Here is a 22,170-nt window from a genome sequence, read left to right on the forward strand (position 1 = left end):
TATGACAGCATAACTCCAGTCTCTGCCTCTGTATTCACATGACTGCCTTCCATCTATATGTATCTACATTCAAATTTTTCTCTTCTAATACAGACACAGTCATATTGGATTGGATAGGACTGGGAATGTAACAGAAATACATATACATACACATGTATTGGCAATGTATCATCATTGATTACTTATATGTTTACTAATGTTTTAGTTAAGAAGTGTTTCAGAAATAGTTTTATATTTCAATAACATTTATCAAATAACATTAAATGAAGAATGTATGTAAGTCATCTTTTCATTATAGACTATAAATTCTATAGTCATTATTAAATGCTTTATACATAATGTCTTGTACACAGTTAGGCCATCCATGTATGCTTCTTAGGCATGCTTTACCCCGAAAAAGAAATTTTATAAATGTAAAATTTAAAATAAACTTTTAGTTTATCAGATGTTTTTGAATAAATATGTGTGACGTGGTTATGCATGTATCAGAAATACATATATTTATTGTAGAACATTTGTCTAAGCAAATAATAAATATGACAGATTTATCTAGTACATTAAACTGCCTGGAAAAAAAGTAGGTTGCCAGCAATAACTATGAGATGATACCACTACTAAAATAGGTAGAATTCTCCCTTTTCTTACTAGTTTGTCTTTTAAAAGAGAGTACTAATCCTGAAAATTCTAGTTTCTCCTTACCACTTTTATTTGAAAAAATAGCCATAATTACTTGTAAACACACATACAAATGTATAAAATATTTTATATAGTACCTTCATTGAGTATCTTCTCTTTGTACATTAGGATCATAGCCACATAATCTATCATTTGTTCTGTATTTTATTTGTTTGTTTGTTTGTTTACCAAGATCTGGGCACAACTGAACCTTCACTAATTCTGGTAGTCTCTGCTAGCTCTAGAGAAACTGAAGAGACACTGACCAATTTTTGTGGCTGTAGAAGTGGCAATTCAGAAAAGCAGAGCCCAAGTGGCTGGTTATCAAGATAATCAACCTAGTTCTGAATTGAGGATGTTTTCTTTACCTTTTGCTTTGCATCTCTTCCTGTTTCATTTGCTTTTGGTTAGAACATTTGCTTTACCTTTGCCAAGGTACTGTGATTTTTAGTATAAATTAGTAAGTGAAAGATGTGATTACATAAATGTCTATCACTCCCACAGTGTCAGCTACCCATGAAGCAGTCTTTTCACAGTTGAGTCGGCATTGGAGAATAAATGGATTATTGTGTCTTGGCACACATAGCTGCATCCTTGACCTTCCAAATCAAATTCTCACTGGACAATTTCAGGATTCTCACAATACTCCTTAAGTCCCTTCTTTGGCAGACATCTCACAGATTATGCCGTTTTGCATATCCAAAGGAAAAACAGAAAAACTGTAGGTAAGACAGGAGCAAAAATAGCAAATGGGTGATGCCAGTTAGCGTAGAAGATGAATAAGATGACCAAAACAGCAGTGGGGGAGTCTACTTAAAATAAAATGATCAAAAGCTACCATAGTAGCTCTCTGAGTGATATTAACATAGGCTTAATGTTGGTAAAGTAGGACTACGGTATTGAATTGATGGTATGGTTGTTCTCATTGGACCATGGCTAGGCTAGTCGCAGTCAAGACAGTTCTGATTATCTCACAGCCAAGAGGATAAGACAAGGATTGTATCCCAAATAAGAACAAACCAGTGTTTGAAATATCAGGCAACTGGGTAGAGTGGAGGGAGGAGAAATGTCAGGTTCTCAATAGGAGGTCAGAGATTTACATTTGTGGTAAACAGGATGATGATTTATTAAATTGGAAAAAGTGATTTTGCAAAACATTTTTTATACAAGTCAAAGAAGTAATTGTGATGCATAGATAAACATTTAATAACTATTGTTATATACGTACATCTAAATATCTATTTAAAAGTTTATTTAACATGAGATATTTAAACTACTGGGGTTTTTTCCCCTCTGGCAAATTATGGAGCAAGACTCATGTGTATTTATTTTCTTAGTACTTAACAATATTGGAAATGACTTTCTACTCTTGGTCCAGTTCTTAGTGATTACAGAATACATTCTCCAAAACATTTGATTCTGATGATAAGTTACTAAAGTAAATGTTCATCAATTATGTTTGGGTTTCTATAGACACCATTACATTTTCAAAGTCAAGCAAATGTCCGAGTAGGAAGATGTTTGATATATTGGCCCTACCTCCCCAAACAAAGCAGTTAAGCTCTTTAAGTTGTGCAGCTTAAAGGACATTTCAAAGTAGACTTTGACAGCACATAAAGCAGTCAATTTTATTTGAGTACTATGTGGACAATTTAGGGAGCATCATATTTACATAACTACTTGTTATGCTTATGTTATAGTCTTCTGAGACAGAAATATTTCAGCTCACATAAATTATACCAGATATTAGCAATTTCCAACAATTGATGATGAAATGACTATAATAGGTCATTCTACTTCTCTTTCCTTTATTCCTTTCAACAAACATTTGCTGAGTATATAATAAATATCAGACACTTTGATAGACACTAGATGCCACAGAAAGAATTACAAAACAAAGTCCTTACCCTTGAACAGCTTATGAGCAAATGGAGAACAAGGTATGGTACATGAGACACAGGAAATCAGTATTAAGTGACAGCAAATGTTAAAGAAAGTGCACAAGTGCTAAGAGTGCTAGGGGCAGGTTGCTTCTGCTGGAGGAGAGGTAGAAGTATTTATCAAAAGACTTCTCAATTATGGATACAGGGAAAGGGAGGGGTTTGCAATGCAAACAAGGGAGATAAAAAGTGCTAGGCAGGAGGGATAAACAAGGGGAAAGGTTACAAAGCAAGAGAAGTCTCATTGTGTTCGAAAATCCAAAAGACAGTTTTGCCAAAAAGAAGAATGAAAGGGGTGGAGAAGAAAGTGATAAGGCTGGAGAGAGAAGCAGTGGCCATATCACAGTTGGCCTTGGATTTTATGCTGAGAAATTTAGGCTTTTCCTGAAAGGCACAGGTAGGATATAATGAAAGATTTTAAAGCAAAGTAGTGACACTGAAGCATAGTGCTTGAGTTGTCTTTCTCCTTCAGAGACATCAATCTCTGTGTGCAGATAACTGCACCCCTTCTGTTCTACATGATAATGCCCACCTCACCCCCACTCCCACAGTAATCCAATGCACCACAAGTGTTGCCTGATCAAAGTTGAGACAGTCATGTTATCTCTATTAGGGATTTGACATTCCAACTGAGAAATTATGCCCTACGTCAGCTGAAATAATGGAAACTATTGGGTGGTCATATGCTTGAAAAGCAGAGCAAGTCAGGATATATAGACCATTAATCAAATGGCAGAACTGCTGGTAAGAAAATAAAGCTTGTAATTACATCCAACTTGTGAATGCCGGTCTAGAAGAAAAGGCTGACATAGAAAGTACCAAGGATGTCAGTAGTATTTGGGCTATAAAGCAAAACTGTGAGCCAAAATTCAACAATTGTTACAGTCAACTAATAGCCTTCAAAAATAATCTTTTAGTAGAATTTAACATAGTTGTATATAGTGAGAAATGGAAGTCAAGAGCTTTGAGATATGAGAAAATAATCAAAGAAAAAAAGGAATGTAGTATGCGCATCAGAAGATAAAACCAAGTGCTGCAGAGAACAAATTATGTAAAGGATACATATGTAAAAGAGTTTGCCCTGGAATGAGTGTTTCAGGGGGCACTGCAGAAAAATTGGGGGAAAAGGCAGAAACAAAAATTTGGGTTAGGGATAGAAAACACAATGCATTAAAACTGTTTTGGGAGCCATCTCAACTTGCATAATGAGAAAAAGAGATCAAGTATCAGAGTTGCATATAAACTACACCTAAGTTGACAAGAAAGCATAAGTGACTGCAAAGTATTTATAGGTAAATGTTGACCTTACATGTTATGTTTCAATATGATGAAACTTGTCTCAATGTATGAAAGAAAAGCTGTGGAGTCAATAAAATTTCAGTCACTTTATGAACAGGTCTCCAGTGTAAATTAATACCTGAAAATTATGTCTCTAACAGTCTTGAAAAAGACAGGCTGTTCTAGAGAAACCCTGGGTCTGATGAGAGGATTGCGCTCAGGTGGTGAGGCGGAAATGCTGCGCTGAAAATCAGGCTTGTGCTGATGTTATGCTGAGACCCCCTTTGACTCATTAATTTTTCTCTTTTGAAGAATAAATTAGATCTAGAGATACATACAAGTTATAGATGCTAGATTCCTTCTAAAATAATGGATTCTGTCTAATCTAAACAATGTGATCATTTAAATCCCTCGTACAGATACATGATGAGAATAATTCTCCTTTTCTGAATACTTTCTCTACTAAGACTGTGAGAAGTGTTTACAACATGATTTTATTCAGTCCTAACAAAACTAGGAGTATGGGTGTCGTTATGTTCATTTTATTGATTGGAAATCAAGGACTGAAAGATGGTATAACTTACCCAGGTTCTCACCGTTAGTGAGAGCCAGAGATGAGTGGTTTTTCACAGTCCATGACATCTTTGCAGAATTACCAATAAATCAATAAGAGGAGTTGTTTTTTTTTTTAATCCTACATGTACTTATACTACATGTATTGAGTGATTTAAAATTAGTCTTCCAGAGGCTGTTCTGCATTCCGGACACTATATTTAAATTTTTAAGCTGAAATTATAGTTTTAGTACATCTTAGTAAACTTTCATGTAGTTAAGGGGCCTGCCCTGGGATATAAGATAGAATCCTGTGGTCTAAGTAGCCAGTTTCCTACCGATGCGGTTAACTGCATAAAAAATCAACTAGTTTTTCCAATTTAAATAATAAAAATATGCCAAAATCTTTATGCTACTTGCAACATTTTACTTAACATTGAAATCAAATGTATATGAAGGTCTTAAGAAATACAGTATAAGTAAAATAGATTGTATTTCATATAAGTTGCCACCTGTGTTGCACCTCTTTTTAATTTAACTATGGTCTCGAGCAGAACACTATTATGTCAACTGAAATTTTTCCTTAAGGTTGAAATTTACCTAGGCCATTAAACATTCAAGTGTTAAATTGGATTTTCTGTCAAACTAGTATCAAAACCTTGGAGATGTTCTCATTAACAATTTATTTTCTCTTTAATGCTAAATGCTTAATCATTTTTAACATAGGCAGGAAAGTAAAGGAGCTAATTGACTTTCTTAGGATTACTTTTAGCTTTTTAATTTTTACCTTTTCCCTGACTTTTTACAGGAGAGAGAAAAAATGCATTATGAGGATGCAGAATGCTTAAAATACAGTTTTTTCTCTGGTAAGGGTAACTCAGACAGTTTCTAAGACTGGTCAAATATCTATGATGTTTCCTCTCCATCTATCTTCAGCTGTTTTCTTTGTTGCCTTCTACCAGACTGAAGTAATTTTGCTTCATGATCTCTGACAGAGTGTTCATTCTTACAGAAGTCCCATTTTTCTGAGACTATTACAAGACCTAACTTTTAAAAATATTGAAGCAAAACATACCAACTTTTTCCAAGTAGTTCTTCAATAATATAACTCGCCACAGTGTCTAATAAATTCCTTATAAAGACACAATTCTAAAATCAAACTCCCAGAAGCTGCTATTGTTCTTAAAGTACCTAAAATTGGTTTTGTTTGCTAACATGAACTTTCCACCTCTAATCTCTTGGTAAGCACATTCTTCACATTTCAAGAATGTTCACACATCTTTTGTGGACAACTAAGAATTTTCTGGTAACTTGCGTGGACTCTTGTGTTCTTTTCTCATTTAATGTAATACTGAATATTATGCTTGAGAGCTCTTACTTGTCTCCATGAATTAAAGCTATTTTCAAAATCTAAATGATTCCCATATTATGTTATTAATCTATTTCAATATTTTTGCATCTGTTCTCTTCTTTCTTACTTTTTGCTCTTAAGTTTCTAATTTTTATTCTAAATATCCTACTTTTCATATTCTTTAAAATAGATGAGATAAACGATGAATTACATAAGTCTTTTCCTTTTTATATAGATAAATATAGAGTAAATACGTTTGTTCTCAAATAGCTATATTTAAATCTTAACACTTAACATAGCTAGTATTTAAATCTTAACACCCTTTAATGTATATATAAAATAGTAGGGGCATGTTCTTGTCACATATCAAAAAATAAGATTTTTTAAAAAAGTTCTTCACAAAGAACCAAGCTTAGAGAGAGGGCAAGAAAAAAAATCTAGCTAACCAAGTCTTCTACATCTTCCAAAAAAAAAAAAAAATGCTGGCGAGGCTGTGGAGAAAAGAGAACACTAGTACACTGTTGGTGGGAAGGCAGACTGGTGCAGTCATTGTGGAAAACTGTGGAATTTCCTCAAAAAGCTAAAAATGGAACTGCCTTTAGATCCAGTGATTCCCCTCCTGGGACTATACCCTAAGAATCCCAAAACACCAATTCAAAAGAACCTGTACACCCCAATATTCATAGCAGCACAATTTACAATAGTCAAGTGTTGGAAGCAACCTAAATGCCTATCAGTAGATGATTGGATCAAAAATTATGGTACATTTACACAATGGAATACTATGCAGCAGAAGGAAAAAAAGAACTATTATACTTCGCGACAGCATGGATGGAACTCGAGAGCACTATGCTAAGCGAAATAAGCCAGAGGGTAGAAGACAAATACCATATAATCTTACATATAAGTGGAACCTAACCAACAAAACAAAGATACAAGAAAAATAAGACCAGCAACACTGAAAGAAAAAAGAAACCAACAGAGACATGAGGAAAGGAGGAAGGGGTGGGCAGGGAAAAGGAAGGGAAGGGTCAAGTCAAGGAACATGTATAAAGGACTCATGGACAAAACCAAAGGGGAAAGATGGAGGGAGGGAGATGGGGGATGAGGGCAGGGGAAAGTGGTGGGAGGTAAGCAGAGACAAATGTATTTGAAAAAAATAAATTAAAAAAATAAATAAACAAATACCATGCAATAGAATATACATACTTAATGATTTGTTCCTATGGTCATTTAACGTTAACTGCAAATCACTTTAACACTCTCTGTAGATTTAACCCACTTTTACAATCTTCAAACAATACTGTTTTAAGGAAAGTGAGGTAAAAGGAGCTCAAGTTTCATAAGCTTTGCTGTTGTCCTGCTGAGGCATTAGTTCCTGCCCTCACATGACTTATTATGGTCTAATGGGAGACAGACAACAAATCATCACTATCTTGTCACTCATTCCCAACTTCTTGATTAGTTCTTTCTGAATATCACATTCCAAGGACTATTTTTTTTGCCGTGTTCTCCAATCTTTCCAGAAACTAAAATGTTTTCCCTGAGCTGTATACAATCAGACCTGCCCAAATAACCTTTCATGTGAGTGACATTCTACGGAACACTTCCCTGATGTCTTGCTCTATTTAACTCTCTAGATCTTTGCCCGAAGCCAGTGACCCCCAGAATGACTTTCTGACTGCCCGGAGCCCACCTGGTGACCGGCGCTCCTCTCAGAGCAGGCTGGTCTCCCAGGTCTGACCTTCCTCTCGCTGCTGCGTTGTCACTTTCACAGGATATTCTTTCTAGCTCTGCAGGAATGGTTTTGAAATTCTACTCACAATATATGTGATTAATCATTTACCTAATAATTAGTTGTTTCTTCTAAGCAACAGAATGAAAGAATATATTAAAATAAAATAAAAATTGTAAACTCAAAGCAGACTTGCCATAAGAGGAAAATGAAGTAGTTTATATGGGAAAGAAATGATAGAATTTTAACAACATATAATGATGTTGCATTATTGCTGGCAACATTTAAATTTTTCATAATGATACCACAGTAAGAACATTGTTAAATACAGTGACATGAAAGTAAAAAACATTTAAATGGTTACAATGTAAGTTTAACTTGAAAGAAGGAAAACAATTAAGCTATAACCTTATTGTCACTATTGAAAATTACATTTTAAAATAAATCCAACTGAGACTCAAATAGAAATTTGTAAATCCATGTTTATAGTAGCATTATGCACAAGGGGCAAAAGGTGAAAGCAATCCAAATATGCAAAGTAAATGAAAGGATCAATAAAATATGGCTTATACCTACAACGGAATACATATAGTCCTTTTCTGAACATTCTTGTACATGTTTTTGGAGAGTATAAATATGTATTTCTGTTAGATATAGTCATTTAAATGGAATATCTAGATCTGCCAAGGTGTCTTTATTTCCCTAAGGTGAAGCATAATTACCCATCCAATGTAAATCCCTTTTAGCACTAAACAGTCACTGTTTTATCAATGTCTGAAATACAAATACATTTGTTGACTCCCAACTTTCATTAATCCAAACTCTTTCCATGAAGCATCTACTCTTTCAAACTTTTGGGTTGCATGTGCATGAATGCCAACTGAGTCTTGCACTATCTCATGTCATGGTGGCATCAGGGAAGCATCAGAGCAACAGGTGTCATGAGCAGCCTTCTGTGCGGTAGGCTCTAGGTTTACAGTGGTGCTGGTGGCGGCAGCAGCTCTCTGGTTGCGCAGCCATGGGAATAATGTAAACTACTGCTACCGCTCTCACCCAAAGACAAAGCAAGTGCACGAATCTGCGGTGTCACATAAACAAGAACTCCGTTTTCAGACCCATTCATTTCTCCTAATGACATCCATGTCTCTCCTAAGATAAAGATGCTCTCAATTCTTTCTGGGATAGGAAGTGCCAGCATAATTCATCAAGGCGACAGAAAGTTTTAACCTTCCAAAGGACCTTAAAAAAAGAGCACAGCAGTCTCCAGTATCCATTTCTACAATTGGTTCCTAGTCTGTAAGTGATACTCATTATCTCCCTCCATTACCTACACCCACTTTTCAGATTTTCCTCCCTCTTAGCTAACACCTTTGCTGGCCTAGACTGCTAACCTAGTGAGATGACCCAGATCTTCATCCCCAAGAGGTTTAAGCCCAGAGCTGCCTTGCCCTTGTCAAGCTGTGGTTGCTACAATTACCCATTCATGGTCCTCGTTTGATGTAAGAGTGCCAAGAGCCACCACAGTTAGTTCCCTGCTCAAAATACTCCTCCCCGTCTTCACTGTATAGCAACAACCTTAGCTCCTTATGGTAATCAGGTTTGATTACTCTCACTAGAACAGTAATTCCTTTCTTTGCCTAAAAAGAAACCAGACAATACTCATAACTTTTAGTTCAGTGTAATTCATGTTGTGTTCTTTGCATTCCTCCTGTGAGTGAACATGATTGCATCCCAGGAAATAACACCACAATATCACAGGGTGCTGTCCTCTACTTGGCAGCTCTGCTGAGCTTTCATTTAATAGGCCTTTCCACTTTTTTTCAGGCTGACAATTTCTGGATTATAAGGTACCCAGTAAATAAGCTAATGCTATAGTCAAAAGCCTAGAGTTGCAGGTCCTTCTCCTTAGAATGGGGCATTGGTCAAAATGTTGGAGAAAACACTATATTCATAGTTCAGGCATTACGTTCACATTTGGAATATGGTGCAGGAAGGGACACTGCAGACAAGGACTGGGAGTCCGCAATCAGAGTGCATAATCGTTCCTGTAAGAACTCATCAATGCCTTTTCTAAGGTGGAAAGAGTCAGATGAAATTGACCTGTCACCAAGTGGCTAGCTGGTCTCCTTGAGGAACGAAACCATATTTAGTGCTTTGTGTTGGTTTATGTTGCATGCAGTTTGAGCATTTAACTAGAACAGTAGTTAGATCAGCCTTGGATAATGGAAGACACATGTTGTCTATGTCCAAACATAGTCTACAACTCATCCTCTCTTTTCCCTTGGCACGAAGTCTAACTGATGAGATTTGAACTTCACCTCAGTTATGAGCTATTCATGTGTGAGCATTGAGGATTTTCCATGACATCTCATGCCTACAATCATAGACATAGGAGAGCCATAGATGTAGAAGTGAGAAACACATGGTACATATTTGAAATCTGGATGAGAAAGAAGTTGCCAAGCTGAGCCCCAGATTTATAGTGTTAGGAGAAGAGTGTGTGCTGATGCTAATGTACTACTGGCCTAAATGCAGAACAAGTGTATAGATCATGGTGACATACTGGATCTGCTATGTCATAATTTTCTGGTGCCTTAAGCAGCTATTAACTGTGCTTATTTGGGTAAGTCAGTCCCGCAAACATAATAAAAGGCAGAATATGTGATATACCAAAAATAGGATTGAAATTCAGTTAGTGTGTCCTGGTGTGGCATACTGACCAAGGGGTCTGATGGGTAAGCCTTTACACTGATAAAATGTTTAAAGTTGTGAATGAAGATAAAGAAAGAGATTTCTAAAATAACATAGCTCAAAGAAAGGCAAAGAGGCAGAAAACAGAATGCATCACATTGGAACTAGCAATAAACTTATTGTTTGTGTTAAATAAGTTAAAGGCAAGATCTTGAAATGACTGAGATGAAAAACTAAGAAATTTATTGAAATTTAATAGGCAACTAGAAGAGGGTTAACAGAGATTTTCACAAGGGGTAACAACACTGCAATCAGAACTTGGCTCAAGGAAACAGGAGTTAGTACTAATATTGAGAAGAAAAAACTGAAAGGTTCAGAGACCAAATTACTTTAGCCTTAGCTGAGGCACAACAAGGCTTGAATTTTGCTGACATCAGTGATAATGGGGAAAAAAGAGGAGACCAAAGTAAGATATTGCTAGGCTTCTTATTGATTGGGCGTAATCAAGAAAAAAGATATCAAAGATGACTTGAGGCGCTAATCCTACAGTATTGATATAAAAATTGGGCCATCTTTTAATTTTGATTAAATGAAATTTGAGGCATTCAAACAGAGATAGATTTGGCAGGTAGAATACATGGATATATGCATGTATTTATGTGTGTTCATATGTATATAGCTGATGAGGACATAAAGATACCCAGATCACCCTTTAAGGGAGGACTCGCTGGTAGGCAACAGGATACATAGTCATAAGTCAGTAGCCAGTTGTCTTGTATACCAAATATGCCTCAGCTTCAGAGAATGTCTTTGCCTGAGGTCACATCCCTCCCAGAGCAGCTTGTATTCAGTGACTGAGTGAGGAAGGAGTATAAGTGTCTGGCCATTATGAGCTTTTGCAAGATGCTCTCATGAGCTGCACTAGCTTTATAATTCCCTACCAGTTCAACTTCTTCCTCTGTCCAATTCTGCTTCCCGTTCCTTTTTTTTTACAGTCTTTGGTTCCAAATGAACATCATGCACTTAAACTGTATCTCAGCATCTGCTTCCAGAAAACCCAACCTGTGGTAGTAGTGATATATTAATGTCATTTGTTTCTTTTAGATGCAAATAATGGAAAATGCTAAGTAAATGTTTCAAAAATGTATTGTTTCAGAAAACAAAAGTTCTGAAAAAGGGTAGTTACAGAGTTGACTAATAAATGACTCAGTTGGTATCATCATACCCTCAGGCTCCTTCCATTTTCCATTTCTTATTCCTTAAGGCTTATCCCTCAGATCATTCATTCTCAGATTTATCCCTTCATGTTCAAAAGATGGTTGTCACAAATGCAGATAATATATACTATAACCAAGGCCAGAGACAGACTGACAGTTTCTTTTTGTATGATTTTTTGGTTTGTTTGTTTCAATCAGAGAAGAGACTCTCTAGGTCTCAGTGGCCTGGGTTGGGTGACATTCTTATAGCTTAATAGGAGGCTGGAATAGCAATTTCGGCTCCTATAGCAGAAAGCAATCTGACAACAGGGAAAAATTTGGGAAAATAAGTGATTTTAGGGAAGTAGTTCTCAGTGACTACTACAAAAGTTTCCAATTTGATTCCATAAATGTAGTATGGAATAAATATCTCATTTTATAATTTAATTAATTTATTTATTTGTGTTTATATTTTATAAATGAGTTTAATTTTTCAGCTTTTAAATGACATTAAGTTGAAACACTCATACTATAACAGAAGTGGTATTTTAAAAATAACTCATTGATGTCCTCTACTTAGCTAATCCCAAGGTGTTGCATTTTATCCATGGCTACAGATAATGATTCAATAAACTAGACATTTGTTAAATCTCTATGGTAATTATTAAATCTGAAGTAGGATAAATAATGATTGCAGGGGTTCTGCGCTAATCACTTCCTCTACTAATCTGTTGCCCTTGGATTTGCGGTCATAATGAGAGCAGGAGAGTGTTGAGGGAGAAAGAGCACACAATGGTGTAGCACTCCTTAAAAGTTTGAACCCACTGGGCTATAGAATTAGATATAGATTCGAGGACTTCTCTTCCCCCAAATCGTTGGAGCTGCTGTGTGTTACCAGATGCTATTATTTAAAACTTTCTCTTGGTCGTTGGTACTAATGGAGCTAAATAAAAATGTAAACAAAAAAATTGATTTTGAAATGCACTGTGTGATTTTCTATTTCTACAGCAGATATATGGTCATAATTATATTTTATTTGAGTAATTACTAAGTTACCATGTATTATCTAAATCTACAAATATTATAGCAGAAGTATGTGGCTGAAGCATGAATTGAGAGACTGAGAAAGGATAACCTCCAATTTGATTTTTGCTACAGATCAGTCACAGGTGGATAAACAAGAGATAACTGAATATAATTCATAGGAAAAGTCAAATGCTGAATTTGTATTTCTCCAAAGACTGTGACAATAATGTCCCCAATCCCACTGGAAACCTGAATCAAACACTTTTATTCACACTAGCAGATGTTTAGCCCTAGGTACCTGGAAATTGGCCTGATCTTTCTAATGCAGTCAGGTACTTCTGCCCAGACATTCAGCTGCTCTTGGGGCAGGGCAGCAGAGATCCTATGGGCAGCTGGATGTTAGTTTTGCTGATGGTCGGTTTTTTCCAACACATTTTGTGGGATTGGCCTTTAAGGCTGCAGTTTCTTCACTGATCATTTTCCCTGCAAACTCTTGGCCTTTGTGTTTTCTCTTGCTCTGGTTCTCTGGTTTGGACAAGACCAGATGACTGATGTCTTCTGATTTGCTGACAACTCATAGGAAGTATGTATGTCTATTAAACTGTTATAGATCACTGAATGTTCCCTATGAGGATGATACTACCTGGCAAAATAGAATGATTTTCTTATAAGCTACTGGAGAGAAGTGCTCAAGAGTAGGTACTGACCAATCTTCAGCATTCGATGTTCTTGTCTGAATTTCTTGGGATAAAAATTATATTCAGGAGGTTGCTAGTCTCATCTGTGTGCATGGACAAGTAACTTTTTTCTGCATCTTATCAACACACCCTCTTTTACCTTGCAATGTCTGCATGTGGAGTTGTTTCAGAAGTATAATCAGGATGACTCTCATCATCACCATGGTGATGTACTTTTATGCACAGCTACGGGGCCCAAAAACAAATGGCTGGAAATACCTGTACAGAATATTCTTTGCAAAGTTTTCAAGAGTAAATTCATTAGACTTTGGGAGAAACTCGAGCCTATGCTTAGTGTGTCCAATATTCAGGATAATGTTAGTCTCCTTTTTCACTGGGTAACCATCGATGATACCATCCCATAAGGCTTTGTGCATGACCAAGTACATGACAGGCTGATACCACATGCTCTCATAGTAAAATATTCCAACACTTTTAATTTTTGAGTATCCCCATCCTTATGTCTCTTTCACCAACAACAGTCTTGGTTTCTTTCATTATTGCCTCTTTAAGGCTAGGGTGCTTTGCAATGAGAAATAGCATGAAGAGCACAGAGACAGACAGGATGTCTGGCACTGTGATCAGCATTTCTAAGGTGCACTGTTTCACATTCTCTCCTGTCAGGTCACTACGTTTCTCAGGAGAAATCAACTCAGTGGCAAAACCCCTACAGTCTTCCAGTTTGCTGTGAATATCCTGTCTTTTTCTTTTGTCAGAATTTCCAATTTTCTTTCACATCCTTGACAAGCTTTTTATACTTTTTGTATAGCCAAGAAATCTTAAAGAAGATGTCAGGTTTGAGAACAAGAGCTTGCCACACATCAAAACAAATCCTAGATTTTAACTACAGTGGTATTTTCATTTAAGGTGATCCCCAGAGAGAGCATGTTGGAGGTGTTCAGCATGGTGCGCTTGCATGAGGGTGAGCATGTCAACAGTGTCCAACTCATTTCTGACCTCCTCCGATATGTCCAGGTGTCTTATAATAGACTCAGCAGAAATTGTCATCATGTGCACATGGCAAGGGCTGGGCAAAGCTTTTTTAAAAAAAGGTTGAACAATTTACTAGAGGTCTGGATTACTATTAAATATGATGTCATTGTCATGCATGCTAATGCATTGCAACCCAAGTTTGCTGTGAAATCAGGAGATGTAGTGATTGTGTTTCATTATGTGGAACATTCTTGAGGACTTACTGATAATGAGCATTTCCTCTCCACATGCCCAAACTCTCATGAGCTCTCCATATACCTGTTGTAGTAGTTGCAGGCACTGCTAATGTCCATCCACAGGAGCCCAAAGTGGGAAATAAGTGGCCCAATTCCCATACAATAGCCAGGATCTGGGATTGAGGATTTAGGGTGTGTCCCCATCATCCAAACCAGAAGAAAAAAGCCAGCAAGCAGCAGGACTGGGATGTGGCAGCAGGCACAGCTTTAGGCACCACGCTGGTGATGTTATAATGCATTGGGTTCAGCATTTCCAAAACCATGTTGTGTTCCTTAATCTCAAGGGAAGAAAGCTAATGTAATGTTCTTTCATATTTCCCATCTCTTTTACATTTTTGTGCTGAATTCTGAGACAATTCCTTGATTGACTTTCCCAGCTCTTCAACTGATATTTATTTGGTTTTTCAGTTCTTCCATTTAGATTTTTATTTCAAAAATAAAAGCACTAATGTCTATTATCTTTTACATTTTTATGGATGCAACATCTGCTGGTGTCACTGAGGCTATTAATCCAGCATTTCCTATAGTCCTGTTTTGATTAATTAGCACATCTCTTTCATTAGGTGTAAACTCTTTTGTTTGCTTATAGTTTGTGACTCCCTTCCATGGTGTCAGCATTAACTGAATATTTGGTCTTAATTATGTGCTCATTTTTCTGACTGAACTTCCTTGTTAGTTAGCCGGCTGCTTCTGTTTGCTCACCTTTTGGAGGAGGATAAGAAGAGGCAGGATATTTTGATGCTGGTTATATTTCAATTTGTTTCAGGAAGAGTGAGGAGGGGTTGAACATGACTTAATCACTTTTTATTAAACTCTAAGTCCCCATACTTCTGTGCAGTGGGGGAAGTTGAATCATAGTTTGTAATCCAGGCTCCCCCTGGTTCAAAGGTGCTGTGATATTATTTGATGCCAAAGTGCCACGGGGAGTGATGTTTTGTGGGGAGTGCTGCGGTGGAGCACAGGGCTCCTGGATTTGAGAATTACTGTCCAGAGCCAGCTGAGGAGGGAGCGGGGCTTTGAATCTGACAGAGTCTGTCCCAGGATCAAGGATCCTGAGTGATGGGAGAAATAAACACGAATCATTGTTAACACTTCTCTGTTTGCCAGGAGAGGGAATGTGGTTCTTCCCTCCAGGGGAGAGAAGGTCCTGAACCCCATGTCCAAAGGCTTTTCTTGAGAACCATATGCACAGGGGTATGGATGCAAAGCTCATCAATTAATGTCAAAAGGCTATGTTTACAGAAAACAAGTAGAGATCATAGATAACAATTGAAGGAACACAAGAGATCTGCCTCAGGTCAGGGTCTATGAATAATGTAAATCTCCTTCCCAGTTTGAGCCAGGAATCATTGCTTTTGAGGGAAGAACAAAGCATGCTAAGAGGAACTTATTTCTAGGCCTGATTGTCCCCGGGAACCACCTGATCCAGCCTAGAACTGTACCTGCCTTTAGTATCGTTTCAGGCCTGAGCCAGGTGGGCGGGGCACAGCCACCAAGAGATAAAGAGACTTCCTTTAGATAGAATGAAGACTCTGGCCATGCCCAAGCTGAGCCAAGGGACACTGGCCTTTTTGCCCTTTCTCTGCGTGCCCCAAGTTCTTGTCTGCTGCCCATACCAGCTGATGTCTGTCTTAGGTTGTTTCTCCTCATGAGAAAAACTTACCCGTCATGGATCACCGACCATCACAGGGTCAGGAAGAGGGATGAGAGGGAAGCAGGGACTGCGCCCCTGCCAGGACAGGTTTGTCTCCTCAGTGGCCTGTTTTCCCAAGGCCTCCTTGATTAGCTCCAGCCTTGAAGCCCTCTCACTTGTGGCAAGGCTACAGTTCCTGAAACTAAGCAGAGCGTTTCCCAACACCAAAGTATCAAGAAAAACGCTGCAGTCAGCAGTCAACACTGGTTTCCACTGAAGCACCCATTATTGCAATTCACACAGAAACTTCGCTCACTCACTGCTCAGACATATGAACTGATAGCTTGGCTGGGAACCTTGATGGCATGAGTACTACCTCCCTAGATGGGCCATTTCTCCAAATAATTCTCTTGAATGTCTCACCATTCTACTTCTCCAGAGCTTTCAAAGCAATGGACTGCCTCTGATGATGCAAGATCTGCCAATATCTGATCTCCTACCACCTAAGGGAAATCCCTCAAGTCACTCTCTCAGCATTTGTCCTCTCTCTCATCTTTAAACAACATACATAATTTTTTCATCGAGTTTCAGCTTAGACTTTATATCTACAAAAATCCTTAAGACTAGGAACTGCTTAGGGCTTGATTACTGCTCAGAATTAAGAGAAGAGAAAATGCAGAGATGAAAACACACACACAAAAAACTCATCCCAACCCCCACCCCATGGTTGTCAGAATTAAAATACAGGAAACTTAGTTCAATTTGAATGTTAGATAAAAAATAAAAACTGTTTTGATATATGCTTATCCCATAACTTTGGAACAAAATTCATTGTGTGTGATCTATTTTATCTGACAACTTTAATCCTCCCTTCCTCTGAAACAATGTTGATTTGAAGCTTGAAAGAGAGGTTCCTATTGAAACTATAGATTTCAAAGAATGTAGTTCTCTGAGTTAGCATAGCATATAGCTGAAGCTATGTACAAAATTTAAACTCCAAAGATAAGATGTACAAAAAAAAGGAAAGACCCTATTTTCTCTTTGGTGTCTGGAATAGTGCCAGCTGTATAGCTCTTAAAACATTTTTTCTGTTGAAGAAATAGATTCTTTCTCTCCTGTTTTCCTTATCTGTTTCGTAGATTATGATACATAAATATATGTAGTGATCACTGTGACACCTTTTATGAATTCTTAAGAGTGGAAGGGAGATTTGTGTTTATATCCTCCTTTCATAGTTATTCAAATTGTCCATGTAGGTGGCCTGGCCATCATTATATTGTTAAAAAGTGAATAATTAGAAAAATTATTTGGGAAATCAACATCTGTTTCCAGGTGTTCTCATATAATGCATGGTACCAATAAAGCCTTAAACTTCAAACAGTTTAAAAATATACACAAAAAAGATGCTATTTAATGTTTCTATAGGTAACTTAAGTTTGTCATGTTTTTCACATGAATATTCCTGGGCAGATTCAGAGTTGTTGCCTAAGAAATCAACATTAAGTACTCTAACATATCAGATTCTAGAAAGTACAATTCTAGTTGCATTGATCTGATATGCTTTGCAACATGATCCATATAACTAGCTTTTCCCCATGGAATAATCGAGAACACAGAGAACTTATTAAACAGACTGGGGGAGGATACTCTCAAGCACAGTCCTTATTGGAACCACAGCTGTGGAGATAGAGCCCAGGTGGCCAGGAGACACGGTGGTGAGTGAGAGGCTCCACAGTCACTGCTTCTAGTAACCAAGAGAATGACAGTGTTTCATGGAGCACTCACAAAAGCCCCTTTGCTCTACCTCCCTACAGGCATTCAACGGCTCCCTCCACAATATTGTATTCAAATGCATGGCTTGCACTGTTCAGTAATTTCAGAATCATCTTGGTAACATTTCCAGAAAATAAGAATACCTTATTTATAAATTGCCAGCAGAAAAGATTTTGAAATCCAGCGGGAGGAACTTTCCTTAGATCAGAAAGATTGTGCAGTCATTTCGGTGGTGATTATTATTCCATCTGTTGATGTGATTATGGAAATTCTGGCTGCAACTGAAGTCTTGTGCACTCTGCTGTCCCAGCTCTCTCCAAAGCATGGAGGGCTGCCAGCTATGCAAAGTGCTGGACAGGGATGAAAGCAACCACTGACCTTGAAGTGCTGTTCAGGAGTTCCTAATCCTTTTGATATAGGTAGAATGAGTTTGTTTATGCATAGTTATACAGCCTTGCAAAGCTCTTCAGATGTTCTTAACCAAGTTTTTTTTTTTTTTATGCTGATCTCTGAACCCCACGGCATGACACCCAAACAAGCTGATGAAACTCAGAGGGGATAAAATAAAAAGCAGCAATAAGTTTATTTTTAAAAATAGAATATTATGTGCACTTGGCAATGTGAGCAGCTAAGGAAAATGTGAGTGGACCAATGTTTCATGTTATGCAGCCAAAACCAAAAATAATTCTCATTAAGAGAAACAATATAAATGAATTAGCACTCTTACTGGTTATGTATGCTTTGCCATTGGCAGTAAAAATGGTCAGGGATATAAGAAATGCTACCACTTAAAAATTATTAGTTTTAAAGCATTTTATTCATTTTTAACATAAAAGGCTAAGACTGAGATTATCCCTTTAAGGCATCAAATTTCTCAAGGAGAGTGAAAAAATTCAAGGTCACATGGATACTTCCAGCTCTCTGGAGCTTTGATACCACACATATTCAGTGTATGTGTTTTTTTTTTTTAATTTTCATTTTGTAATGTAAAGGTCTTTTTAATTAAGGAATAGTTGGCATACAATACAATATTATATTAGTTTCATGTGCATAACATAGTGAGATTTCATATTTTTACAGCTTACGAAGTGATCACCACCAAAAAGTCCAGTATCCACCTGTCATTGTACAAAGTTATTGTGATATTGTTTGCTATATTCCCTACGCTGTACTTTACATTTCTATGACTTACTTATCATCATAAATTTGTACCTCTTAATCCCTTTCACCTTTATGCCCATACAACTTCATCCAACATTCTGGTAACTATGTATATATGTATCTATTTGTTCATTTTTGTTAGTTTTTTAAGATTCCACACAATACAAACATTGTATCATTCCACAAGTGATACAATATTTGTCTTCCTTTGACTTAGTTCACAAATGGCAAAAAATTTCATTTTTTCATTTCTTTTTATCCATTCATCTATTAATGAACACCTAGGTTGTTTCCATGTCTTGGCTATTGTAAATAATGCTGCAGTGAACATAAGATGCATATATCTTTTTGAATTAGTATTTCATTTTCTTCAGATAAATGCCCAGAAGTGGAATTGCAGGGTCTTTCTTTGTCTTTATAGTCTTTGTTTGAAAATCTATTTTGTCTGATATAAATATTGCTATACCAGCTTACTTTTTGTTTTCATTTTCATGAAATATCTTTTCCATCCCTCTACTTTCAGTCTCTTTATGTCTTTCAACCTAGAGTCTAATGTAGGTAGCATATGTAACGGCTTTGTTTTTTATCCATCCAGTTATCCTACGTTTTTTCCAATGGATCATTTTGTCAATTTACAATTAAGGAAATTATTGATAGGTATTTACTTATTGCCATTTTAATTGTTTTCATACTAGATTTATAAGTGGTTGGACTATTATCTTTACTATACATTTGCCTTTACTAGTGTTAATTTTTTCTTTATATATTTTCTTATTTCTAGTTTTGGCCTTTTCTTTTTCCACTTAAAGGAATTCCCTTAACATTTCTTGTAATACTGGTTTAGTGGTGATGAACTCCTTTAGCTTTTGCTTGTCTGGGATAACCTTGATCTCTCCTTCAATTCTAAATGATAACATTGCTGAGTATTCTTGGTTGCTGGTTTTTATCATTTTGAATATATTGTGTCACTCTCTTCTAGCCTGCAAGATTTCTGTTGAAAATCAGCAGATATTTGTATGAGTATTTCCTTGTATGTTACTAGTTATTTTTCCCTCATTGCTATTAAGATTCTATCTTTATCTTTAACTTTTAACTATAATTATAATGCCTTGGTGTGGGTCTCTTTGGGTTCATCTTGTTTGGGACTCTCTTGTATATCTGGTTCTTTTGCCAGGTTAGGAAAGTTTTCAGCCATTATTTATTCAAATAAATTTCCCACCCCTTTCTTTTTCTCTTCTTCTTCTAGAACCTCCATGATTAAAATATGTTAGTACACTTGATGTCCAAAGGCCCCTTATGCTATCCTCATTCTTCTTAATTTTTTTTTTTCTTTTTTTGGTCTCCCAATAGGGTAATTTCCACTACACCATCTTCCTGATTGCTGATCTATTCTTTTGCATTGTTTGATCTGTTCTTGATTCCTTCCAGGGTATTTTTCATATCAGTTGTTACATTCTTCATTTCTGATAGGCCATTTTTTAAACATTTTTATCTCTTTGTTGAAGTTCTCACTGAGTGTATCCACTTGTCTGCAGAGTTTGATGAGCATCTTTATGACTACTACTTTGAACTCTATATCTAGCAGTTTATCTCCACTTTATTTAGTTCTTTTTCTGGAGTTTTGTTCCATTTTTTGTTTGTTTGTTTGTTGCATGTCTTTTTTTCTCCTCATTTTGCCTGTTTGTTTTTATGTATTAGGTAGGTCAGCTAAATCTCCTGGTCTTGAAAAAGTGGCCTTATTTAGAAGGTGTCCTGTGGGGGTCCATTGGTAAAATTCCCTGTGTCACCAGAACCAGGTGCTCCAGAGGTGTTCTCTGGGTAGACTAGTATGGCCCCCTATGGTGGCTGGGCCACAACTTCTAAGGACACACTGTCGGGTGAGGATGGTCCCTGGCCTGCTGGCTCTGAGGCCTGGCCACAGTTGTTGCAGGCTTACTGCTATGCAGGGAAGGAGCTAATTTTGAGGGGTATTAGCCTGGGTAGGTCTTCAGAGAAATGCCATAGTGGGATGAACAGTGTTATCAAGATTAACAGAGAGCACCGGATATGGCTCCTGCCATTGCCAGATCCTCTAGGTTAAAAAAAGGGGGGCGGGGAAATGGTGCCTGCCTACACCTCTGACTCAAGAACAAGTTTCCCAGATGCCTGTTCCTCCAGCACACACCCTAAAATTAGTCAATGTATCAACTTCACAAATGACAAAAGTGCTTTCCATACTGCTCTCTCTGTGTTGGGACTAAGAAAGAGCACAATCCAGTTTACCTATAGCCTTTTGGCTCTCCCAGATGTAAGCCCCACTGGTTTTCAAAGCCAGGTGTTATGGGGACTCCTCTTTCTGGGGCAAGTCCTCCAGGCTAAGGCTTGGACCACTCACTCTTTGGAGATGACCTCTGTGGTTGTGATATGCCTCCCTCTTGTGAATCACAGCATGGGCAGTGAGAGAGTAGGGTAGGTCCTGACTAGACTTAGTCTCTTCCCCTCTTACCCATTTCAATGTGGCCAGTTTTTTATATTTGTAGTTGTAGAAAATCTGTTCTGCTAGTTTTCAGGTTGTTTTCAGAAATAGCTCTTCTATATGTAATTGTAGTTCTGGTGTCAAAAAGAGGTGGTGTCCTTAGGATCTTTCTACTCTGCCATCTTGAACTCAAAGCCAGGAAACTTGCCTGTGAATACCAATTTGGCTTTTCTGTGAAATTTTGTTCTTTGTGATTGGAGCACTGTCCCCACCAAAAATTCATCTTCAGATGAGATCATTGTGTCCAGTACAGGTTTATAAGATATTCCTACCTGACTGGTTTGTTGCCCTTATCCTGCAGAGGTTGTTGCTGATCTGAGAGATACAAACTCTTTTCTTAAGTATCGTTACATATATTGGGTGCATAGATTCAAGGTCCTGACTAGCTAGAACATTATGTCTTAACATTAGTCATGTACAAATGTGTATGCACCCAATATATATAACAATATTTAGAAAAGAATTTGTTTGTATCGCTAGATCAGCTGCAACCTCCACCAGGTAAAGATATGTTATTCTACCACCTGTGTGTTTTAGTAAGGTAAGATATTTTCCCTCTGAAAATAACAGGGTAGACAATTTGTGTGCTTCTTTTGAGTAGAGGTATAAGGTGCTTTGCAACTTTTGTAATTCAGCTTTTCCAGTGAGCCATAACACCTGATTTATGTTGTTTAAAAG

General features: G+C 37.2%; 1 pseudogene; it reads right to left on the bottom strand.

Annotated features, from left to right (window-relative positions):
- Positions 1–13,157: 13,157 nt before the first annotated feature.
- Positions 13,158–14,673, bottom strand: LOC129085244 (aromatase-like; annotated as a pseudogene).
- Between the last annotated feature and the right edge of the window lie 7,497 nt (positions 14,674–22,170).

This window comes from Pteronotus mesoamericanus, unplaced genomic scaffold, assembly GCF_021234165.1.
Source record: "Pteronotus mesoamericanus isolate MK-2021 breed Mesoamerican mustached bat unplaced genomic scaffold, CSHL_Meso_final scaffold_232, whole genome shotgun sequence".
NCBI classification, from domain to species: Eukaryota; Metazoa; Chordata; class Mammalia; order Chiroptera; family Mormoopidae; genus Pteronotus; species Pteronotus mesoamericanus.